Here is a 22,739-nt window from a genome sequence, read left to right on the forward strand (position 1 = left end):
GAATCCGTAATAGAGGGTCAAGTGATAAATTGAAGAGCAGGGGAGAAAGAGGGCATCCCTTGGGGGTGCCCCTGTAAAGGGTCAATGCATTGCTTCTCAACCCATTAACCAAAAGTGAGGTAATGAAAGACTGATAAAAAAAATAATAATCTTATGAAATCCGTATCAAAGTCCCTTTATTCAAATATAAAGAACAGATGTGGCCAAAGCACTGTATCAAATGCTTTGTGAGTATCTACACTAAGCAACATATTGTTTGAATTAGATGACTGCACAGAGGAAATGGTTGCTGCTTTCGCAGATCTTACGGCACAAACCGAGTGCCTATCTGCTACAAAACCAAGTTGATGGTCAGTAAGTAAATTCGGCAAAATTTGTTGCAGTCGATTAGCCATGATTTTACATAAAATTTTAAAATCAACATTCAATAATGTTATGGCCCTATAAGATCCTAACAGTTAGGGGTCCCTGTCTGGTTTTGGGATTAAGATTGTATGCGATTCGTTAAGTGATGGGTAAATAGGTGAGTCTCTATAGATAGTCTGATACAGTTCATGTAAGGTCGGGAGTATATTATCATGAAGAATTTTGTAGTAATCTCCCGACAAACCATCCAGTCCTGGGGCTTTGCGTGACGCAAGCTTCTTGATGACCTGGGAAATTTCTTCCAAAGTAATGGCACCACTTAGTTTGGATCTGTGATAATTTTGGGAGATGGGCTTCTTGGAGAATTCGATTTTGCAAACTGAATCTATCGCCTGATCCGCATAAAGGTTGCTATAATATTCATGGAATAGATTTATGATTCGTTTAGAGTCCATGACAAGGGTACGATTATGAGGATTTTTAATAGCCACAATATGAGTCCTAGTTTTCCAGGGACGTGACATGGTAGCCAAGAGTCTGTCTGCTTTATTTCCCCACAGATAATATTTATGTTTAGATATCTCCAGTGAGTTTTTGGCCTGAGTGATAACAAAGGTCTCCAACAGTTGCCTAGCTTTTTTAGATGATTCCAATGTGCTATTAGTTGGGGTTGAGGAATATGCAATAAAGCTGGATGAAACTTCCGCTCTGAGGGCATTATAAGTTGCCACAGATTCCTTCTTTTTTTTAGCTACATAACTTATAATGTGCCCCCTCATTACCGTCTTTGAAGATTCCCAAAAGAGAAGGGGAGAGTCCCAATGCTCAATGTTATCATCGGTGAATTCTGCCCATTGTGCATTTAGAAAGAGTTTAAAGTCTTCAGAAGCAATTAAATGAGACAGGAATCTCCAAAGTCTATCCGGCGATGGGGCAAACCCTATATTTAGTACAACAGAGACGGGAGCATGGTCCGAAATAATAATATCATGTAGTTTTGTGTTAAAAAGATTGGTCATAAGAGTGTCGGAAATCATAAAATAGTAAATTCTGGAGAAAGACCTATGCACTCCTGAGTGGAATGTCGAAATAACTCCCCATTGAGGAGAGTGTGGGATAGTGGCTGGAGGGGACTTGTCTAGCGTGGGATCCACAACTGTGTTAAAATACCCTCTGATTATTAAGGGAAAATTATCTCTTTGGTTAAGGATTTGTAATAACTTATTGAAAAAAAAATGTGTGTCTATGTTTGGTGTGTAAATATTAACCAGTGTATACTTAGAGCTGTTGATATGTATGTCCAGATTGATATATCTCCCTTCCGGATCAATAATCTGATTAAAAATGGTGAGTGGCAATGATCTGCGTATCAGTACGGCAACGCCTCTGGATTTGGTACGGTATATGCGTCAACACATTGACCTATCCAGCGGCCTCGAAGAGAAGATTCCTCCCCAGTTCTCCAATGGGTTTCCTGAAGGAGCATTATATCAGCATTAAACTTGCGGAGTTGAGTAAGAATGCATTTGCATTTAACTGGACTATTAGCACCACCCACATTCCATGACAGAAGGTGGAAGTGGGTTGGGGTAGTGGGAGCAGAACTTTCACCAAGCGGCATGGCTAACCCACCCCCTCCTGGGGTAACTGACTATATGCAGTTATTAAGTACATTGGAACAAATTGTAATGAGATTTCACAGTGTAAAAAGTGTCGGTTGGTGTGGGTCTAAAGTGTTGTACTGATACCTTGGGGGTGAACTCCAAACATCCTGTACAAAACATTAGCAATACGTATACATAGCCATGCCTCAAATCAACACCTTTTTGAGTTTTCCTGTAACAATAACACAACATATAAGGGCCACACAGCATTGTAGCTGTCTGAGGCCACTAATACATACAAGTAAGAGTGGGGTATGTGGGGGGGGGGCTAAAGGAAGGAAAACGATGAGAAAAAAAAGAAAAAGACTATTATCGACATGTTTCTGTCAATATATAAACATGAAATTAGTGTGAAATGGACAACTTGACCCAAGGCCACATGAGACTTCTAGGATCACAAGCTTCTCTAGGCCAAGTAGAAGAAATGTCTACTCCACTGAGTATCAACTACCAATGAGATAAAAGGGTAAGGAGATCCTTGGGGTCCATTGAATTATCCCATACATATCAGACAGAACTAGTAGGTCTCATATTAAACGTGTGATGTATTATAAGAGAGAAAAGAGTATCAACCATGCTATATCATAACCCCTCTGAGCTATGGGGCCCTAGGGGATCTAGATGGTGAGCGAGTAGCCATTAGTTGGCGTTTCGCCAATTGAGGATCATCAACATATACTGGCTGGCCATCTATCATTACTCAAAGTTTTGCTGGGTAGAGTAAAGCAAAGCACTGTGCGTGGTTGTGAAGGAAACGACAAATCTCTAAGAATGCTTGACGGAGAAGTCTTGGAAAATAAAAATTCTGTGATCTTTAACCGTTACCGGCTGTGATCTACGGTATTGAGCTTAGATTTTTTCCTTAACTCTGTAATCTAAGAATTTGGCAACAACCGATCTAGAGCTGCCCTGAATATTTCTTTGGACTGGGCCAACTCTATGGGCTCTTTCAATCTGAGGCATGGGGAAATCTCCACTGAAGCCCATAGCTGACAGGAGATCAATACTGAGAAAATCTATCAATTGAGAATCAGGCATTGACTCTGGGACCCCTATAAACTGGAGATTATTCCGCAGTTTGCAGTTCTCCAGATCATCGATTTTATCTTGGAGGGCTTGGATAACATTGGATTGTGAATGCCCCTATTGTTGAACTGTATGTAGGAAATCCTCTACATCACTAGTTCTTTATTCTAGCGTGTCTAGGCAAATGAAGTGGGAGTCAAGCCTAGCCAATGCAGCATCCAATTTAGTATTTAAATCCTCAAAGGACTTGTTTAGAAGGAGTAAAATTATTTTGGACATTTCTTTTGCCATATCAGCCAATGCAAAAGATTCCACTGGTATTACCTGTAGGGTGGTGGGTGTATGGGAATCTTGTGAGTCACCTGAAACAGATGCAGAATGTGTTGGGAGATTCTTACCTCCCTTGTTTTTGTTTCTCACCATGGCTGAAGTGGAAGGAGACTGGGGTGAAACCGTTAATTTGTCCACAAATTTATCCATGCCCTACCCAGGGTCTGCCAGTAAGAGTAATGTTGCATTCAGATCGCAAATGCCGGATCCTACCCGGTAAGAAAAACGTGTACTTACCGGGTGGGATCCGGCATTTGCGCTCCGTTGCTGGCTTTCCGACCCGGCAATATACCGGGTCGGTTGCCATAGCAGCGGAGGGCGCAGCAGGGGCGGGGGTGGAGGTGGCGCCGGGAGATGAGCTCCTCTCCTGTGCCGCCTCTGCCTATGCTGTGAATGGGAGCCGTGTCGCATCGGAACGGCTCCCATTCACACTGCACCTGACCTGGTAATCAACCCGGTAATAACCCTTCTTTTTTACCGGGTTGAATTACCGGGTCAGGTGACCTGCTAATTCACCAAAGGACCTTTCACATCGCACACAGACCCGTTTCGACACGGCAATATGCCGTGTCGATATCGGGTTTTTAGTGCGATGTGAAAGGGGTATAAGGTTCCTCAATTACTCAGTTGAGGGCCAGTAAATAGAAGCAAAGTTAACACTTGTAGCTTACAATGTGGTCACACACTATCACTGATAAAGAACCCTTAGCCACCCCTTTTATAAGGCTAACATCCTAATTCACATGGTACAGTGCATCAGAATGCAGAACTTAGAAGTGTAAGCTAAAGCTTCGTAATATAGCAGAGTCAACAATGTAGCTGTTTGAGATATTTGTGACAGAACCCAATGCAGTAAATAAGACTAATCCAGTAAGAAGTAATAGTTATCACTATGCGGATCAGTATAATTTCGTAATAACCTAAATGGTCTCAATGTAAGTATTACATAAAATGAGATATGAGACGTAATATGTGGATATCCCACTGAAGACCGTAAAAAACCCAACTTCAATATTTTAACAGTAAGGGAATACATCTGTTAGTATGGAGCAATCTTATTGATATTTCCAAATACTCAAAACTGGAATAACAGGTAGGGTACTTGCTTAATGAGTTATTCAATTAAGCTCGACAAACCCAGGCGAGGATAAACAATACTTAAAAGCGAATAATCCTCAAAAATGACAGTAGTATCTAAAATACAGGAAGTGTCAAGATAGTATAAATAATAAGCACTATAGAGCAGCAATGCAATAATGATGAACTGTATCCACATATAAAGGTAATTACTGTTTGATGGAATAGATATGCATTCATAAATGTTAGTCAATAGTCAGCATGTATTGAAAGCACAAATGTAAAAAATCTCAAAACAGTGTAATAGTCTGTGAGAACTTTTTTTTTATCCCTTTTCTGTAAATATGTGGCGTATCAGTTGACGCATTAAATCACATTAAATCAATATAACAGGTGCAGTAACAATGCAACCTTATAAAAGCATAGGACAAAATTTCAGATTCAATACAAAGAATAGCCACCAGGTGTCATTAGTGCCTTAAAAATACACTTACATCACATGTATTACAGAGTGCTATTAATCCTACCTATTTCAGACTGGCAAGTGCTGGTCAACTTTAGCGTTGCTGAACAAAATACCGAGATATTCAAAGCAGTCTAAACAGTTCAGTTATAGAAAATGGGTTTAAACTTCAGGCTCTGCAGATAAGACTCAAAGCTTCTGTTCCGTGTACTACACTACACAGCCGCAGCGCGTATGACACGTTGAAGGTTGTGATCCAAAGCTAACTGACAGGCTTGAAATAGTGAGAAAAAATAGACAACAGGGGTTTGCAGCCAATGTCTTTCAGTATAATGTAATATAAAAGCGCAGTATCCCCATATAGTTCACTTATAAAGCTGACAGTTGTGATAGAGACAGGGTGAATGTTATAGGTCTCCAAATAAAAAATAAACTAATAGCCCTTATAGAGAGGAATCAGAAGAAGGGAAAGCAAGACAAGGTAAAATAAAATGGAAGGGGTGGGAAAAGAGAAGCATGTGGGGGATGGGTAACACAATAGGGGGGTAAGGGACCAAGTTGGGAGAAAAAGAAAAAGAGCTAGGTTGTTAGTAAAGAAAGAAGGTTACCACAGACAATGTTAGTACCAGGGGGACACAGCTTCAGCCCGATCCTCAGGACTCCACGAAGAGTGTGACAATTTCCAGTCACTGATCCACGAGACACGACTAGCGGGGTATGGACGGCTGAAATAGTGGTTAGGCAAAAGCGAGTGACGATCACCTTCGTTCCAAGGGGGCGCAGAGCCACCAAATAGGTGGAAAGGACAGGACAATCTGCCTGCAGGCTCAGGGCCAGAGACTCCCGCTGCAGCACATTGCAGAGTCACCCTCCAGAGATAGCAATCTTAAGGAGACTTTAGCCCGTAGGTACAATGAGCTGGAGGTAAGAGCTTTGAAGTATTCCTCAAGTGCTGCCTCGTCTGTAGGACCCGCCAGCCACCTGTGTGTATTCCGCAATGCAGTCTAGCAACAGGGACCGGGAGGAGGTGCAGACTCCAGAGTCAGGGCAGCGGAACCGCATTAAACACATGATTTGGGTCAGATCGATGAGGATCTCTGCTCTCCAGCAGCTACCACCAACCCAGCAAGCACCCGCTCCTCGCCAGACAATAGCGGGGCCAGTATCCAAAGGGTGAATAGACGCGTGTAGTGCAGTGTCTCCCGAGCAGTTCACAGGCGGATCATGTGTGTGGGTCCCTCACACTCAGAATCGGAGCTCGGAGGTTGCTGACTGGAGACTGGTCAACCTGCAAAGCCACCCGCAGTAGTTAACAGGTATCCACGGGTCACAATAGAAGAGGGGAGGGTTAGAGAGGGCCCATGAAAATCCACTGCCACGTCCGTGTTCGCACCAATACTGGCGGTCATGTAGGCCACCACTGCAAGTGGCCAGACTCTGGTGGAAATGCACTATCCCGGGGAGATACAGGGTTCATCCGAAATGCACTATCCCGGGGAGATACAGGGTTCATCCGAGTCAGCCCCAACATAGGAACCCGATGTCAAATAAGGCGCCCACAATAGCGGCCAGAAAACGGTAGCTGTAGATTGTAGGTCTCTAGCCCAGGAGGGAATCTAAAAGCGGTCATGCTTGATGCCCCGCACACCGGAGGTTCCTTCCAAATTAAGTTTGAGGTATCGTTGGTACACCCAGGTGCAGATGGAAGAGAATTACTTTGACACATGTGAAAAAAAAGGATAAAGGTCAGGGAAGGGAAGGGAAGGTAAATTTGTGTGTCACATGCTTAAATGTGGTAGAAGAGGCCAAAGGAGCATTTGAGTTTACAGAGAAAGAAGGTGTAGAAAAAGAAGAGTAGAGGCCTGAGAACAGATCTTTAACACTGACAAAGACAGAAAGAACAGATGATCAAGAGTAAGAAGTAGAGACACTGAACTGGAGAAGGAAAAGTAGAACCAGGAAATGACAGTGCCATGAAGGTAAATAGAGAGAAAGATGTCCAGAAGGCAGTGATCAACAGTGTTGAAAGCGGTGGAGAGGTCAAGAGGTATGAGAAGGGGCAAGTGGCTGTTTGGCTTGGCAAACAGTATATCACTGGCCACTTTAGTGGGGTCAGTTTTGGAAGGGTAAAGAACGTGGAAGCCAAACAGAACAGGGGTGGTCATTCCGAGTTGTTCGCGCGGTAATTTTCTTTGCATCGCAGCGATTTTCCGCTAATTGCGCATGCGCAATGTTCGCACTGCGACTGCGCCAAGTAAATTTGCTATGAAGATTGGTATTTTACTCACGGCATTACAAGGTTTTTTCTTCGTTCTGGAGATCGGAGTGTGATTGACAGGAAGTGGGTGTTTCTGGGCGGAAACTGGCCGTTTTATGGGAGTGTTTGAAAAAACGCTACAGTTTCTGGGAAAAACGCGGGAGTGGCTGGAGAAACGGAGGAGTGTCTGGGCGAACGCTGGGTGTGTTTGTGACGTCAAACCAGGAACGACAAGCACTGAACTGATCGCACTGGAAGAGTAAGTCTCGAGCTACTCAGAAACTGCACAGAGAAGTCTTTTCGCAATATTGCGAATCTTTCGTTCGCAATTCTGATAAGCTAAGATTCACTCCCAGTAGGCGGCTGCTTAGCGTGTGCAAAGCTGCTAAAAGCAGCCTGCGAGCGAACAACTCGGAATGACCACCTGGGTCTACAAGTGTGTGGTCAATCAATGCAAACAAGCCTTTCAGGAACTTTGAAAGCAAAGGCAGCAATCTTACTACACTGACACTCTACTTTCGGTGAACACGCAGATCCAACAGAACAACAGAGATCCCAAATAAGAAGGATTTGCAGATTCTCACAGTCCTTCAGCGGTCCTCTGATATTCAAGTTAGTCTAACTAGAGCTTTAGCTTTAACCACTTAACTGATGATTTATTTAGCCAAAAACCGCTCCGAAATGATCGGGGGGGGGGGGGGGGGGAGTTTGTCGATTGCAAACATTGCGACCGTCGGAACATCGGAAACATCACGACCATCGCGGCTTTCATTTTGAAAGCCGGGACAGCCTCCAGGTATACGGGGAAGGGGGGGGGGGTCTAGGGGTGGCTTGGGAGGGTTAATTTACACTCCCCAGCAGCTGCCATTGTCTGCAGCCGCTGGATGGGGGAGTCCTGCTGTGCTGACCAATCAGCAATAATCGGCAGCACGGCAGACATAGGGGGAGAGTGCAGGGAGGTCCCTCTGACAGCAGCAGCGGAGGGAAGTTTCCTTTCCCTGCTGCTGCTAACACTATCTATCTGACTGGTCGCATCCTGTGCGACCAGTCAGATAGAGAAGGTAGAAGGCAGGTATGGTAGTTAACAGAACTGAAGACAAAGAACTGCGAACTGGTAGGTGGTGGATCTGAACAATGAGACTAAACTGCAGACTAGTGAACTGTGGTTTGGAAGACGAGGCTGAAGAGCACAGCTTTGCAAACTGTGCTTGAGAGATGAGGCTGTAGAGCACGGACTTGTAAACTGTGCTTGAGAGACGAGGCTGAAGAGCACGGATTTGCAAACTGTGCTTGAGAGACGAGGCTGTGGAGCATGGATTTATAAACTGTGCTTGAGAGACGAGGCTGAAGAGCACGGATTTGAAAACTGTGCTTGAGAGATGAGGCTGTGGAGCACGGTCTTGTAAACTGTGCTTAAGAGACGAGGCTGAAGAGCACGGATTTGCAAACTGTGCTGGAGAGACGAGGATGTGGAGCATGGACTTGTAAACTGTGCTTGAGAGACAAGGCTGTGACCTGAGACTCTTACTTGGTCGGGGTTTCCAGGAACGCTCTCACAAACGGCAGTAGATCAGAGACGGCAGAGCTGCAGCAACAACTAAATGACGGCAGAGCAAAGCCAGGGAGTAACCAGGACACGGAAGGAATCCTGGGAGCACAGGCCTATAGCACCTACAACGTAGTAGTAACTTGAAGCACTGGCGCCCCTGTCATAAACCAGCCCCTTTTTATAAGGAGAGATTTCCCTGGATTGGCTGGATACAACAGGAAGCCTGCACCATTGCTCAGATTTGGTCTCCAACATGGCGGCTCCCTGTAATGCAGACCTTCTTGCTGGTGCCTAGACACTCCCTTGTCTCTGGCCTCCCAGCAACTGCTCTGAGTGAGATCCGCTGCAGCGGCATCCCACCACTGCGAGCGGACCCACCACAGACGCCTACCCCCCCGCAGCAGCCCTCCTCCGCCGCTGCCCACAAGCCACCCGCATCCCGGTAAGGGCCCGGACACTGACAGTACCCTCTCCCCCCTTTGAGGGTGGACTCCGGACACTTATATGGTTTGGCTGGATATTTGGCATGAAAAGTTCAAAGTAGTCTTGGAGCATGGACATCCTCTGCTACCACCCAAGACCTCTCCTTGGGTCCATACCCCTTCCAATCAATAAGGTATTGGAGGTGACCATACCGTCTGCGGGAGTCGAGGATCTTATGAATCTCAAATCGTCCCCTTGCGCCGACTGGATCTTGGGAGTCTTAGGCAGTGCAGCCCTGAATCGATTTAGCACCAAAGGTTTTAAAAGAGAAATATGAAACGCATTAGGGATTCTCAGATGAGGAGGTAACTTCACCTTGTAAGCCACTGGATTTAATACTTTCTCGATTGGATATGGTCCAATAAACCTGGGAGCAAACTTCTTAGTAGGTACCTTCAGCCTCAGGTTACGTTTGGAAACCCAAACTCGATCTCCCACTTTAAGGTTCGGTACAGCTTTTCGTTTCAAATCTGCATACGTTTTATACCTCTTGGAAGTCGTAAGCAAAGCCTCGTGAACTTGTTTCCAAATTTTGGTGAACTGTTGAAGTGCTAATTCTGCGGCAGGAACCTCAAGTGTAGGTAAAAGTTGAAAGTCAGGAACTCTTGGATGATAACCGTAATTTATGTAGAATGGAGAAGATTTTGTAGCGGAATGGTAGAGGTTGTTATGGGCAAATTCAGCAAATGGGAGATAATCCAGCCAGTTGTCCTGAGAAGAAGACATAAATAAACGTAAGAAAGTGTCCAGGTCTTGGTTCACTCTCTCTGGCCATTTGTTTGGGGATGATATCCTGAGGAGAAGTTCAGCTTCACACCAAGGTCAGAACATAGGGATCTCCAAAACTTGGCTACAAACTGAGGACCTCTATCTGATACAATGTCCTGCGGTAGGCCATGAAGTCGGAAGATCTCTGCTATAAACAACTTTGCCAACTGTGACGCAGATGGAAGACCGGAGAGAGAAACAAAGTGTGTCATCTTAGAGAACCGATCAATTATGACCCAAATGGTATTTTGTCCACCAGAAACAGGTAAATCGGTAATAAAATCCATAGAGATATGTGTCCATGGTCTTTGTGGCACAGGTAGTGGGTGGAGTAAACCAGATGGAGGACCTTTAGGACTTTTATGTTGGGCACACTTCGGACAAGCAGCTACAAATTCTAGGACATCAGTTTTGAGATGAGGCCACCAGTAGGAAAGCTGAATGAACTTGAAAGTGTCACAACTGAGGATTTTGACTGACAGGAGAAAGCCTCAGTTGCAGGGGCTGAGAGGAACTTAAACCGGGGGGGGTTTAATCAGACCCCTGGACATGTAAGTGTTAAAATGAAACCCGAAGGTGTGACCATGACAACCAGGTAAAAATCAAAATAAAAGTTTATTAACAGACTCCGTGTAAACAAACAGCATTCAAGGTAAATAATGGCAATGATAATTAATATGATTCCTGGAGCACTCTGGTCATGAAATGGTTACACAGGACACTGGTAGGCAAGAACAGCTGTTAAAGTCCTTAGATGGAATAACCTTACCAGGCCTGGCTGTAGTAGTGAAGATATCCAAGGAACATGCCAGTAGATGGAACAGATGAAGTTGGAAACTTGAATCAGCTGTTGTATTTGCTGGATAGAACCAGCCAGGTGGTAAGACACGGAGTGGATGCGGAATGGAATCAGCCAGATGGTAAAGTCACTGAATGAATGCTGGGTGGAACTAGCCAGGTGATGAAACACGGAGTGAATGTGGAATGGAATCAGCCAGATGATAAAGTCACTGAATGAATGCTGGGTGGAACCAGCCAGGTGATGAAACACGGAGTGAATGTAGTAGGGAGCGTGGAAACAGAGGAGTTGAAGGATGATTACCGGTGGTAGTGGATCCTGCTGGAAGCAGATGAAGTAGCTGGAAGCTGGATCAGCCACGGAGGGCTGCAGAGTCAGGCTGCACTGCAAGATGGTAGGCAGGTGCGGATCTCTTTAGTGGATGCTGGAGACAGGAGCTGGAACCTGGAAACACAACCACAGGAGAGAGACTGGAACAAGGTATGACAAACAAAGCACTGACATCTATCTGGCCTAGACACAGGATACTTATACCTGCTGCTATGCAGGCATTGGCTAGGCAATTATGCAGATTCCAGAGATGGTGGATTGGAGGAATTGGAGCATGTGATCAAATCCAACATGGCTGCGCCCATGCTGGAACCTGGAGGGAAAACTGGTTTGGAATGAAATGTGCAAACATAGTGATAATGGCGGCGCCGGCCGCGGAGGACAGGAGACGCCAGATGACAGTTATATGCTGAGACACTTGGAGCAATAACACAGTAACGGCGGCAGAGGCCGCGGAGGACGGGAGACGCCATGTTGGATTCAAACATGGCGCCGCTGTGGTAGTGTCTCAGAATGACAGGAGAGATGTGCAGAGTGTTGACACAGATGAGATCCGGACTTGGAACGCTGGGCCAGTCTCAGAAGACACCTAAACGGCAGGTAATGGCGTCCAGATACCCGGATCGTGACAGAAAGTTTTCTGACCACCTGCATGGCCCATGAAGGAGGAGGAATGAACCCCTGTAAGGAGTCTGTTTCGGGTGGAGGAAGCGGAGACATGTGAGTCGCTGAGAAAGAGGTGGGTTCCAAGATAAACTGTTCCCTTGAGGGATCATTTGGGTTCTTCAGAACTTAGAAAACGAGATAGCGCATCTTATTTTCTATAGAGAGAACCTGGTCAGTAACGGAGTTTGAACCTGAAACGGGTAAAGAAGAGAGCCCATCTTGCTTGGCGTGGGTTCAGGCATCGAGCTGATTGTAAATATAGGAGATTTTTATGATCCGTGGTTACCGAGATTGGATGTTGAGCTCCTTCCAACAGATACCTCCACTCGAAGGCTAGCTTGATTGCCAGCAGCTCCTGTTCACCAATAGCGTAATTTTGTTCAGCGGGAGAAAATCTTTGCGAGAAGAATGCACAGGGATGGAGTTTCTTGACCTCGAAGAGCTGGGACAAAACTGCTCCCACACCTACAGTGGATGCATCCACCTCCACCAGGAATGGACGACCGAGATCGGGTTGTCGAAGGATAGGGGCGGTCATGAAGGCTTTCTTCAATGATGAAAAGGCTTCTAAAGCCTCCGAAGACCACTTGGCAGGATCCGCTCCTTTTCTAGTTAATGCGGTAATGGGAGCTATGATGGATGAGTAATTCTTAACGAATTTCCGGTAGAAGTTGACGAATCCCAGAAAACGTTGAACCCCCTTAAGGGTGGCAGGCAGTGACCAATCCTGGATCGCTTGGACTTTAGCGGGATCCATCTGTAACTTTTGCCCCGAGAGAATGTATCCGAGGAATGGAATCGTGAATACTTCGAAGGTACACTTCTCTAATTTGCAAAATAACTGATTCCTCCTTAAACGGGTCAGAACCTCTTTAACTTGTTCTCAGTGCGTCTTCAGATCCCTAGAGAAGATGAGAATGTCATCCAAATATACCACCAAGCAAACATAGAGGAGGTCTCTGGAAATCTCGTTAACGAATTCTTGAAAAACAGCTGGAGCATTACACAAACCGAAGGGCATTACCAGGTATTCGTAATGCCCATCATGGGTATTAAACGCTGTCTTCCATTCGTCTCCCGAGCGAATACGTATTAAATTGTAGGCCCCCCGTAAGTTCAATCTGGAGAATACAGTAGCCCCTTAAACTCGGTCGAAAAGTTCTGGAATCAAAGGTAACGGATATCTGTTTTGTTATTTCATTGTTATTTCATTGAGACCTCTATAGTCTATACAGGGCCTCAGACCCCCGTCCTTCTTCTTGATAAAAAAAAAACCCCGCCCCGGCCGGAGAAATGGAGGACCGGATGAACCCCTTATCCAAATTCTGCCGGATATACGCCGTCATTGCCTGTGTCTCAGGGAGTGAGAGAGGGTAAGTTCGACCCCGGGGTGGAGTTTTGCCTGGTACCAGACCAATGGGACAGTCCCAACTTCGATGCGGAGGTAAGATGCCTGCCCCGTGTTTACTAAAGACATCCCGGAAGGCCTGGTATTCCATAGGAAGGCTGGATGGACTGGAGGAACAGAGGGGTTTCACCATGAGTAGACAACTCTGGATACAACTTTTCCCCCATGAGAGCACATCCATAGTTTGCCAATCTATGCGAGGATTGTGTCTTATCAACCACGGGAATCCTAGGATCAGCTCATGAGAGGCTTTAGGAATTACAAGGACAGAGATGTTTTCCTAATGAAGAGCTCCAACCTTCATTTTGAGAGGAATAGTACGAAAAGATATAATCCCCTCAGGAATGTGACAACCATCCACCGCAGTAACAGAAATAGTACGATCCAGATGGACCGTTTGTATTCCAGATCGTTTAACCAGAGCTGATGTAATTAAGCTTTCGGCGGCTCCGGAGTCGAGGAGTGCAGGGGTGAGAAGGACGGAAGAAGGGAGCTCCAGGTGAGTTAACAAAAGAGACTCTTTCTTGGTAAGTAATTCTGGGAATTCTCCTACCTTAACCTCTCCGGCACAAGCTAGGAGCGAGCGTTTCCCGGACGTAGTTTGCAGGATTTAACAAAATGATCGGATGCGCCACAATACATGCATAAATTCCCTTGTCGCCGTCTCTGGCGCTCTTCGTTGGAGAGACGGGAACGATTGATCTGCATAGGTTCCTCTGTAGTTGGAGATGGCGGTCTTGGTGGCGGGATGACTCGAGGCCTGGGACGATCTGACCTCAATCTCTCCAGACAGCATTCTCTGTACCTCAGATCTAATTTATTACACAAAGAAATTAGCTTATCCAATTTGTCTGGTACGTCCTGCGTCGCCAGGTCATCCTATATCTTATTGGAGAGACCGTCCCAGAAAGCTGCAATGAGGGCTTCTTCATTCCAGTTTAGTTCAGAGGAGAGGGTACGGAATTGGATTACGTACTGACTGACAGTACGCGTGCCCTGACGTAGGCGCAGGATCTCCAATGAAGCGGCAGAGGTCCTGCATTGGCTCTTCGAATATTTTACGAAAGGTGGCTACGAACTTCGAATAGTTAGAAAGGATGGGATTCGCTCTCTCCCACAATGGTGAAGCCCATTCCAAAGCTTGCCCAGTAAGCAGAGAAATTATGTAGGCTATCTTGGTTCGTGCTGATGAGAAATTAGCTGACTGCAGCTCAAACTGAATTTCGCACTGGTTGAGAAATCTGCGACATTGTTTTGGATTTCCATCAAACTTACTGGGTGATGGCAAATGCAACCAAGGAAGTGGTACCGGCACAGGAGGAATTGGAGCTGGAGGCGCTATTATGGGAGCGGCCGTAGACACTTGGGGTGCCGTCATGGCTACACAGAGAGAGTCGAGGCGATCACACATATTCTTCATGAACTGCATAATTTGAGATTGTGTGGCCTCCTGTTTACTCAAACATGATCAAATGTCCGCTGTGGAATCACCTCCTGAAGCCTGATCACCCGTCGGATCCATAGGGCCAGTGCTTACTGTCACACTTGGCTGAGTTTGAGGATCCGGCAACTGAGGTTTGCTCGGGGGAAGTGATTGCCTGCGGATGAAGACGAGGGGGCTGGATATAGGCCCTCATTCCGAGTTGTTCGCTTGCTAGCTGCTTTTAGCAGCATTGCACACGCTAGGCCGCCGCCCTCTGGGAGTGTATCTTAGCTTAGCAGAATAGCAAATGAAAGATTAGCAGAACTTCTAATAAATAATTCTTTGCAGTTTCTGAGTAGCTCCAGACCTACTCACAGATTGCAATCAGCTCAGTCCGTTTAGTGCCTGGTTTGACGTCACAAACACGCCCTGCGTTCGGCCAGCCACTCCCGCGTTTCTCCAGACACTCCCGCGTTTTTCCCTGACACGCCTGCATTTTTTAGCACACTCCCGGGAAAACACTCAGGGGTAAATTTACTAAGGTGGGAGTTTTTTTTAGAACTGGTGATGTTGCCCATAGCAACCAATCAGATTCTACTTAACATTTGTCTAGCTGCTTCTAGAAGATAATAGATACAATCTGATTGGTTGCTATGGGCAACATCACCAGTTCTAAAAATCTCCCACCTTAGTAAATTTACCCCTCAGTTACCACCCAGAAACGCCCCTTTCCTGTCAATCACTCACCGATCAGCAGTGCGACTGAAAAGCGTTGCACAAACAACAGCAAATCTAAGTTTTGTGTTAATTAACTTAGCGAATGCACTCTGCGTACCATGCGCATGTGCATTTAGCAACAAATCGCAGCATAGCGAAAATCGGCAACGCGCGAACAACTCAGAATGACCACCATAGTTCCTTTGCATGGTACACGAGACCACTGAAGAACGTAGGCAGGACTAGAAGGCAGGTTTGGTAGTTAACAGAACTGAAGATGAAGAACTGCGGACAGGTAGGGGGTGGTTCTGAACAATAAAACTGAACTGCAGACTTGTGAACTGTGGTTTGGAAGACGAGGCTGAAGAGCACAGATTTGCAAATTGTGCTTGAGAGACAAGGCTGTGGAGCACGGGCTTGTAAACTGTGCTTGAGAGACAAGGCTGAAGAGCACGGATTTGCAAACTGTGCTTGAGAGACGAGGCTGAAGAGCACGGATTTGCAAACTGCTTGAGAGGCGAGGCTGTGGAGCACGGACTTGTAAACTGTGCTTGAGAAACGAGGCTGAAGAGCACAGATTTGTAAACTGTGCTTGAGAGACGAGGCTGTGACCTGAGACTCTTACTGGGTTGGGGTTTCCAGGAACGCTCTCACAAACGGCAGTAGGTTAGAGACGGCAGGGCTGCAGCAACATCTAAATGACGGCAGAGCAAAGCCAGTGAGTAACCAGGACAAGGAAGGAATCCTGGGAGCACAGGCCTATAGCACCTACAACGTAGTAGTAACTTGAAGCACTGGCGCCCCTGTCATAAACCAGACTTTTTTTATAAGGAGAGATTTTCCTGGATTGGCTGGATACAACAGGAAGCCTGCACCATTGCTCAGATTTGGTCTCCAACATGGTGGCTCCCTGTAATGCAGACTTTCTTGCTGGTGCGTAGACACTCCCTTATCTCTGGCCTCCCAGCAACTGCTCTGAGTGAGATCCGCTGCAGCGGCATCCCGCCACCGCGAGCGGTCCACCACAGCCGCCTACCCGCCACAGCAGACCTACTCCGCTGCCGCCCATAAGCCGCCCGCACGGCAGACCTCGCGGCCCCGGCATCCCGGTAAGAGCCCGGACGCTGACAGACTGTCCCGCTGAAATCGGGACAGTTGGGAGGTATGCTATTGGTGTATGTGGTTCACTCCAGATGCACAGTGACAGACTATTTGTCTCTACCTACCCAAATTGTTATAGAGGCTGCTGGAAGCTTTTTACTCATCTGTCACCTGCCGAAAGATTGTGTCCTTTGGCTGAAGGTCTTGTGTATTTTATTTACAGTATTGAATGCTCTGATTAATAAAACACCCATTCTCCTTCCTTTTGGAACTTCCCCCTGATTCCTTATGCAAGTATACAAATTGGTTATTGAAATGCTCAATGTGGCCACATGCATAATCGTCTCCAACTAGAAGAGACCTGACTTGCCCCCTTTTTCAGAGGTCATTCCTAAAGTTTAGCCAGGGCCGGCCCAAGCAAATTTTTTTTCAGTAAGCAAAAATCTATTTTGGCGCCCCTTGATGGGATAAAAGGGGTGTGGTCTTACAAGAAAGGGGTGTGGCTACACAATTGTACTCCCTGTGGTACAGGGTGATAGTGGGTGACAGGGAGATAATAGGTTACTGGTGAGGCAGGGGTGACAGGGAGATAATGGGTGACTGATTCTCCCAGTGCCAGATACACATGTCCCCCCCAGTGCCAGATATACCCCCAGTGCAGATACACATATCCCCACAGTGCCAGATATGCCCCCAGTGCAGATACACACATCCCCACAGTGCCAGATATACCCCCAGTGCAGATACACATATCCCCACAGTGCCAGATATGCCCCCAGTGCAGATACACATATCCCAACAGTGCCAGATATGCCCCCAGTGCAGATACACACATCCCCACAGTGCCAGATATGCCCCCAGTGCAGATACACATATCCCCACAGTGCCAGATATGCCCCCAGTGCAGATACACATATCCCAACAGTGCCAGCTATGCCCCCAGTCCCGACAAGGGTGTGTGGCCTGATTGAAATGGGCGTGGTCTCATTAAAGTGGGCATGGCCTCGTCTGATATCATCACGCCCACCACAGGGGGAAAAAAATTAAATAAAAAAGTCCCCATTTTACACAGCGCGGCAGGCAGATGTCCCCATTTTACAAAGTGCGGCAGGCAGGTATCCCCATTTTACACAGTGCGGCAGGCAGGTATCCCCATTTTACACCGTACAGTAGGCAGATATCCCCATTTTTCACAGTACGCAGGCAGGTGCCCCCATTTTACAAAGTGCGGCAGGCAGGTATCCCCATTTTACACAGTACGGCAGGCAGGTATCCCCATATTACACAGCGCGGCAGGCACGTGCCCCCATTTTACACAGCACGGCAGGCAGGTGCCCCCCTTTTACGCAGTGCGGCAGGCAGGTGTCCCCATTTTACACAGTGCGGAAGGCAGGTATCCCCATTTTACACAGTGCGGAAGGCAGGTATCCCCATTTTACACAGCGCGACAGGCACGTGCCCCCATTTTACACAGTACGGCAGGCAGGTGTCCTCATTTTACACAGTGCGCCAGGCAGATATCCCCATTTTACACAGTACGCAGGCAGGTGTCCCCATTTTACATAGTGCGGAAGGCACGTGCCCCCATTTTACACAGCACGGCAGGCAGGTGCCCCCATTTTACGCAGTGCGGCAGGCAGGTGTCCCCATTTTACACAGTGCGGCAGGCAGGTATCCCCATTTTACACAGTGCGGCAGGCAGGTAACCCCATTTTACACAGTGCGGCAGGAAGGTATCCCCATTTTACACAGTGCGGCAGGCAGGTGTCCCCATTTTACACAGCGCGACAGGCACGTGCCCCCATTTTACACAGTACGGCAGGCAGGTGTCCCCATTTTACACAGTGCGCCAGGCAGATATCCCCATTTTACACAGTACGCAGGCAGGTGTCCCCATTTTACACAGTGCGGAAGGCAGATATCCCCATTTTACACAGTGCGGCAGGCAGGTATCCCCATTTTACACAGTACGGCAGGCAGATATCCCCATTTTACAAAGTACGCAGGTAGGTGCCCCCATTTTACACAGTGCGGCAGGCAGATATCCCCATTTTACACAGTACGCAGGCAGGTGCCCCCATTTTACACAGTACGGCAGGCAGGTGTCCCCATTTTACACAGTGCTGCAGGCAGATATCCCCATTTTACACAGTACGCAGGCAGGTGTCCCCATTTTACACAGTGCGGCAGGCAGATATCCCCATTTTACACAGTGCGGCAGGCAGGTATCCCCATTTTACACAGTACGGCAGGCAGATATCCCCATTTTACACAGTATGCAGGCAGGTGCCCCCATTTTACACAGTGCGGCAGGCAGATATCCCCATTTTACACAGTACGTAGGCAGGTGCCCCCAGTTTGCACAGTGCGGAAGGCAGTTATCCCCATTTTACACAGTGCGGCAGGCAGGTGGCAAGTGGGGGGGGGGGGGAGGAAGGGGGAGAGAGAGAGATAGAGATAATACTTACATCTTCCCGCCTCATGTCCCTCGCGCTGGCCGCCTCCTCCTTCCAGGCTTATCTTCTCTCCTCCCTCTTCCCTAGCGCTCCTGCTGGGGGGGGGCTTCGCGGAATGGCGCGTTTGCGGCATGACGTCACGATGCAAACGTGTCATTCCGCGAAACTCCGCCCCCCGAGCAGGAGCGCTCGGGAAGAGGGAGGAGAGGAGATAAGGACACACAAAGTGCAGCGGCGGGCGCCCGGTGCGGTTGCACGGCTCGCCCTCCACTAGAAACGGCACTGCTCCCGCACTTGCTCCAATGTTGTGGGAGACTTCAGATTGCATTTGGAGACCCCCCTTCTAGAAATCCTGCGTTTGCCTCTGGATTGTTGCGGGATGTTCCGCACTGAGAGGCAGCCCTGATTAGGCAGGTGTGTTGTGTATAGCAAAATTACTTATACTACAGATGATTGGTTAGATTTGGTATTTAAATCTGTGAAGGAGATGAGGATAGCCCACTGGGCTAGATGCATCGTCGCTTGGAGAGTGATAAAATGGAGAGAGAAAAAGTACCAGCCAATCAGCAATCAGCTCCTAACTGTCATGTTACAGGCTGTTTTTGAAAATTGACAGTTAGGAGCTGACTGGCTGGTACTTTTCCACTCTCCATTTTATCACTTTCCAAGCGATGATGCATCTCACACACTATTCCTGGCCTTTGTGTGGATTATCCGGTAGATGGTGAAGGATTCTGGAGCCATTGTCTGACTGGGAGCTATGCCGTGGTTGTGAGCCGAGACACCAGCAGGTATTTATTTAAACATCTATACAGAGAGCTAATTTACACTGGTTTTCATGCACAGTCGGTAATTGCAGCTTTAGTCACCCCATCATGTAGAATGCTTATCTTTTATGTGTGGAATTTCTTTTTTTATACCTTTGAAAACCTGCATGTTTAGATTAAAACGTACTACACTGTGGACCCTATTCAGTATGAATCACATGACGATTGCACCTCAGTAATGCGAATGCCTCTGCATGATTGACAGGCAGAGGCATTCACAGGGCAGTCGCGGGTGGCGAACTGGTATTGCGGGAGTGGTGCAGAGTAAACAGGGGCGGGTCTGGGCCATTTTTGGGGTGGCCGCATGACGCCACACGTGTCCGCTGCAACGTGTAACATTGACGTTCTGCCCTGCCTTCGCAGCCAGGCTGCACATCCCTAATTCAGTAGTGTGATTGCAATTGAATTGCGAACGCATCGCAGGTGGCCATTGGCACGCTGGGCGGCCTTGCCCTGTATTCATTTATCAAAACCACAATTGAAGCTGAATAAGGTCCAAAATACGTTTTTGTCTCTCACCTATTTTATGCATCTGACTATAACGTCTTGTGGGAGATTGTGAAGAAGAAGAGAGTAACAGGCTCCATATGCTCTGACAAACCCACAACTGCACTGTGGTCGGAGAAGAGGAGGCGTCCTTATACAATAAGGGATGTAGCATTCTATTATATAGTGACTGATTTCAATAATAAGTGTCAATAGAAAGGACATTAAACATTTTGATTGCTTTGTTTAGTTAAGGAGTGAGGTTCTCTTTACATGTGTGCTCTTTACAGGCAGCTTTGGCAGTGTGCGCATTTGATGGTACCTACCTATTGTTATATTTCTGCATATTATACTGTATCATGTAAGGTGGCAGTGCTTGATGGGGAGGCCTGGAGCTGCAGCTCCATCCGCCCCATTATTAATCCGGCCCTGGGCACAGGTACTGTAGCTATGTGACTGATCAGCAAGAACTCGATTTGATTTTGCAGGAGAAGATGCCTCAATTTTAGGAAAGCATCTTGCGGTGCCCCCCATACCTATTCCTACCAGGGGAACTGGTTAGCATACTGGCGTTGTGGATGCCGGCAGTCAGAATACCGACACTGGAATCCTGACACTGGTCACAAGACAGACACCGGGATAACGACATCGATGATAATGATGATGACGGAATCCTGACTGCCGGCATCACGATCGTTATAATGATGGGGAGGGGCAAGGTTAGGCTGCTGGAGGGGGGAACTTAGGTTTAGGCACTAGAGGGAGGGTTAGGGTTAGGAAGCAGAGGGGGGTTAGGGTTAGGCATGAAAAGGAAGAGTTAGGGTTGGGCATTAAGGGGAGGGGGTAAGGCTGCGGAGAGTGAGAGATAGGATTAGGGGGGTAGAGGGGCAGGCTTAGAATTCTTACCAGGTGTCGGTACTCTAACCACTGGCATCCCAAGCGCCGGGATTCCGAAACCATCCCCCTACCAGGGCCAGAGCAGGGCTCTATGCCATCTTATATCGACTACGCCCCCTAAACCTGTGATGTCATGACATCCCACCTAGGGAGTGTGGTCTCGGGCTCTAGGCAGAGCATCATAAGATGCTCCAGGCAGCTTAGTAGCAGTGCTAGAAGGCACCCTGCAAGCAACATACAGGTTCCATGGGGTATTGATGGTGCCATCCACAGGGCCATGCACCCTGTGCAATTGCACCACTCATACACTGTTATGAACTCAGGAGGTAATTTAGAACAGATCGTAGCAGCAAATTTGTTAGCAGTTGGGCAAAACCATGTGTACTGCAGCAGAGCCGGATTAAGACCATGGGGGGCCCGGGGCACTTAAGAGAGTGGGGCCCCTAATAGAGAAGGCAGAAGAAAAAAAAAAATATATATATATATATATATATACACACACACACATATACATATATATATATATATACACACACACACATATATATACATATATATATATATATATATATATATATTTGCCTCCCCAAGCAGCACACCCCCTGCCACACCGCAGATCGGATCTCTCTTCCGATCCGATCTGCGGTGCTGTGCTCCCCGGATCCCGTCCTCACTGCAGCAGCGGGCGCACAGACAGGACAGCTGAGCTCAGTCATTGGCTGGGCACGCAGGCTGTTTCATTGATACATTATTGGACAGCTGAGCCCAGTGGCGTAACTAGAAATTTTTCTCCCCCAAGCCAAAAAATCCTTCGGCGCCCCCCCCCATACCCCCCGTAATTGGCACTAGCAAAGGTAGAAAAATGTGCATGCCGCAGGCGCGCGCCGGCAAAAAGGGTGTGTGGCTTTGTCGAAATGGGCGTGGCTTTGCGTGGAGGGCGTGGCATTGCAGGAAAAGAATACCTTATACCCCAGTTTTGCAACCTGCACGCCCATACGTTGGCCACCACAGGAAAGAAAAATAATCCTGATTCATGCCCCTTACATTATTTGTCATTTTTCCTCCTTATAGTAATGCCCAGTATACATTATTCCACATACTGCAATGGCCCTTAGACATTATTCCACACACAATAATGCACATGACACAATATGCACACACTGTAATGCCCCAGACACATTATGCCACACACCGTAATGCCTGTGACACATTATGACAGGAATCGCAATGCCCGTTATACATTATGCTACACACTGCAATGCCCCTGATACATTATAGCACATACAATGTCTGTGACACATTATGACACACACCGCAATGTCCGTGATACATTATGCTACACATTGCAATGCCCCTGATACATTATAGCACATACAATGTCTGTGACACAGTATGACACACACCACAATGATCCTGAGACATTATACCACATACCACAATGCCCATGATATAGTATACAACACACCGTAATGCCTGATACATTATGACACACACCGCAATGTCCGTGATACATTATGCCACACACCGTAATGCCCATTACATATTAAGTTCTACAGTAAGGCTTCTAATTACTTTTAAATTACCTGCTCGTTGCCAGGGGTTTCATGCTCTTGGTTCCATGCATGGTGCCAGGGGTTTTCATGCTC

General features: G+C 47.1%; 1 protein-coding gene across 1 annotated transcript in view; it reads left to right on the forward strand.

Annotated features, from left to right (window-relative positions):
- Positions 1-19,528: 19,528 nt before the first annotated feature.
- Positions 19,529-22,739, forward strand: part of PLEKHH2 (pleckstrin homology, MyTH4 and FERM domain containing H2) — a 417,559-nt gene continuing 414,348 nt past the window's right edge. The window contains exon 1 of the mRNA XM_063918337.1: positions 19,529-19,674. The gene's annotated coding sequence lies outside the window, so the exon portion shown is untranslated. The remainder of the gene's footprint in view (positions 19,675-22,739) is intronic.

This window comes from Pseudophryne corroboree, chromosome 4, assembly GCF_028390025.1.
Source record: "Pseudophryne corroboree isolate aPseCor3 chromosome 4, aPseCor3.hap2, whole genome shotgun sequence".
Taxonomy (NCBI): Eukaryota; Metazoa; Chordata; class Amphibia; order Anura; family Myobatrachidae; genus Pseudophryne; species Pseudophryne corroboree.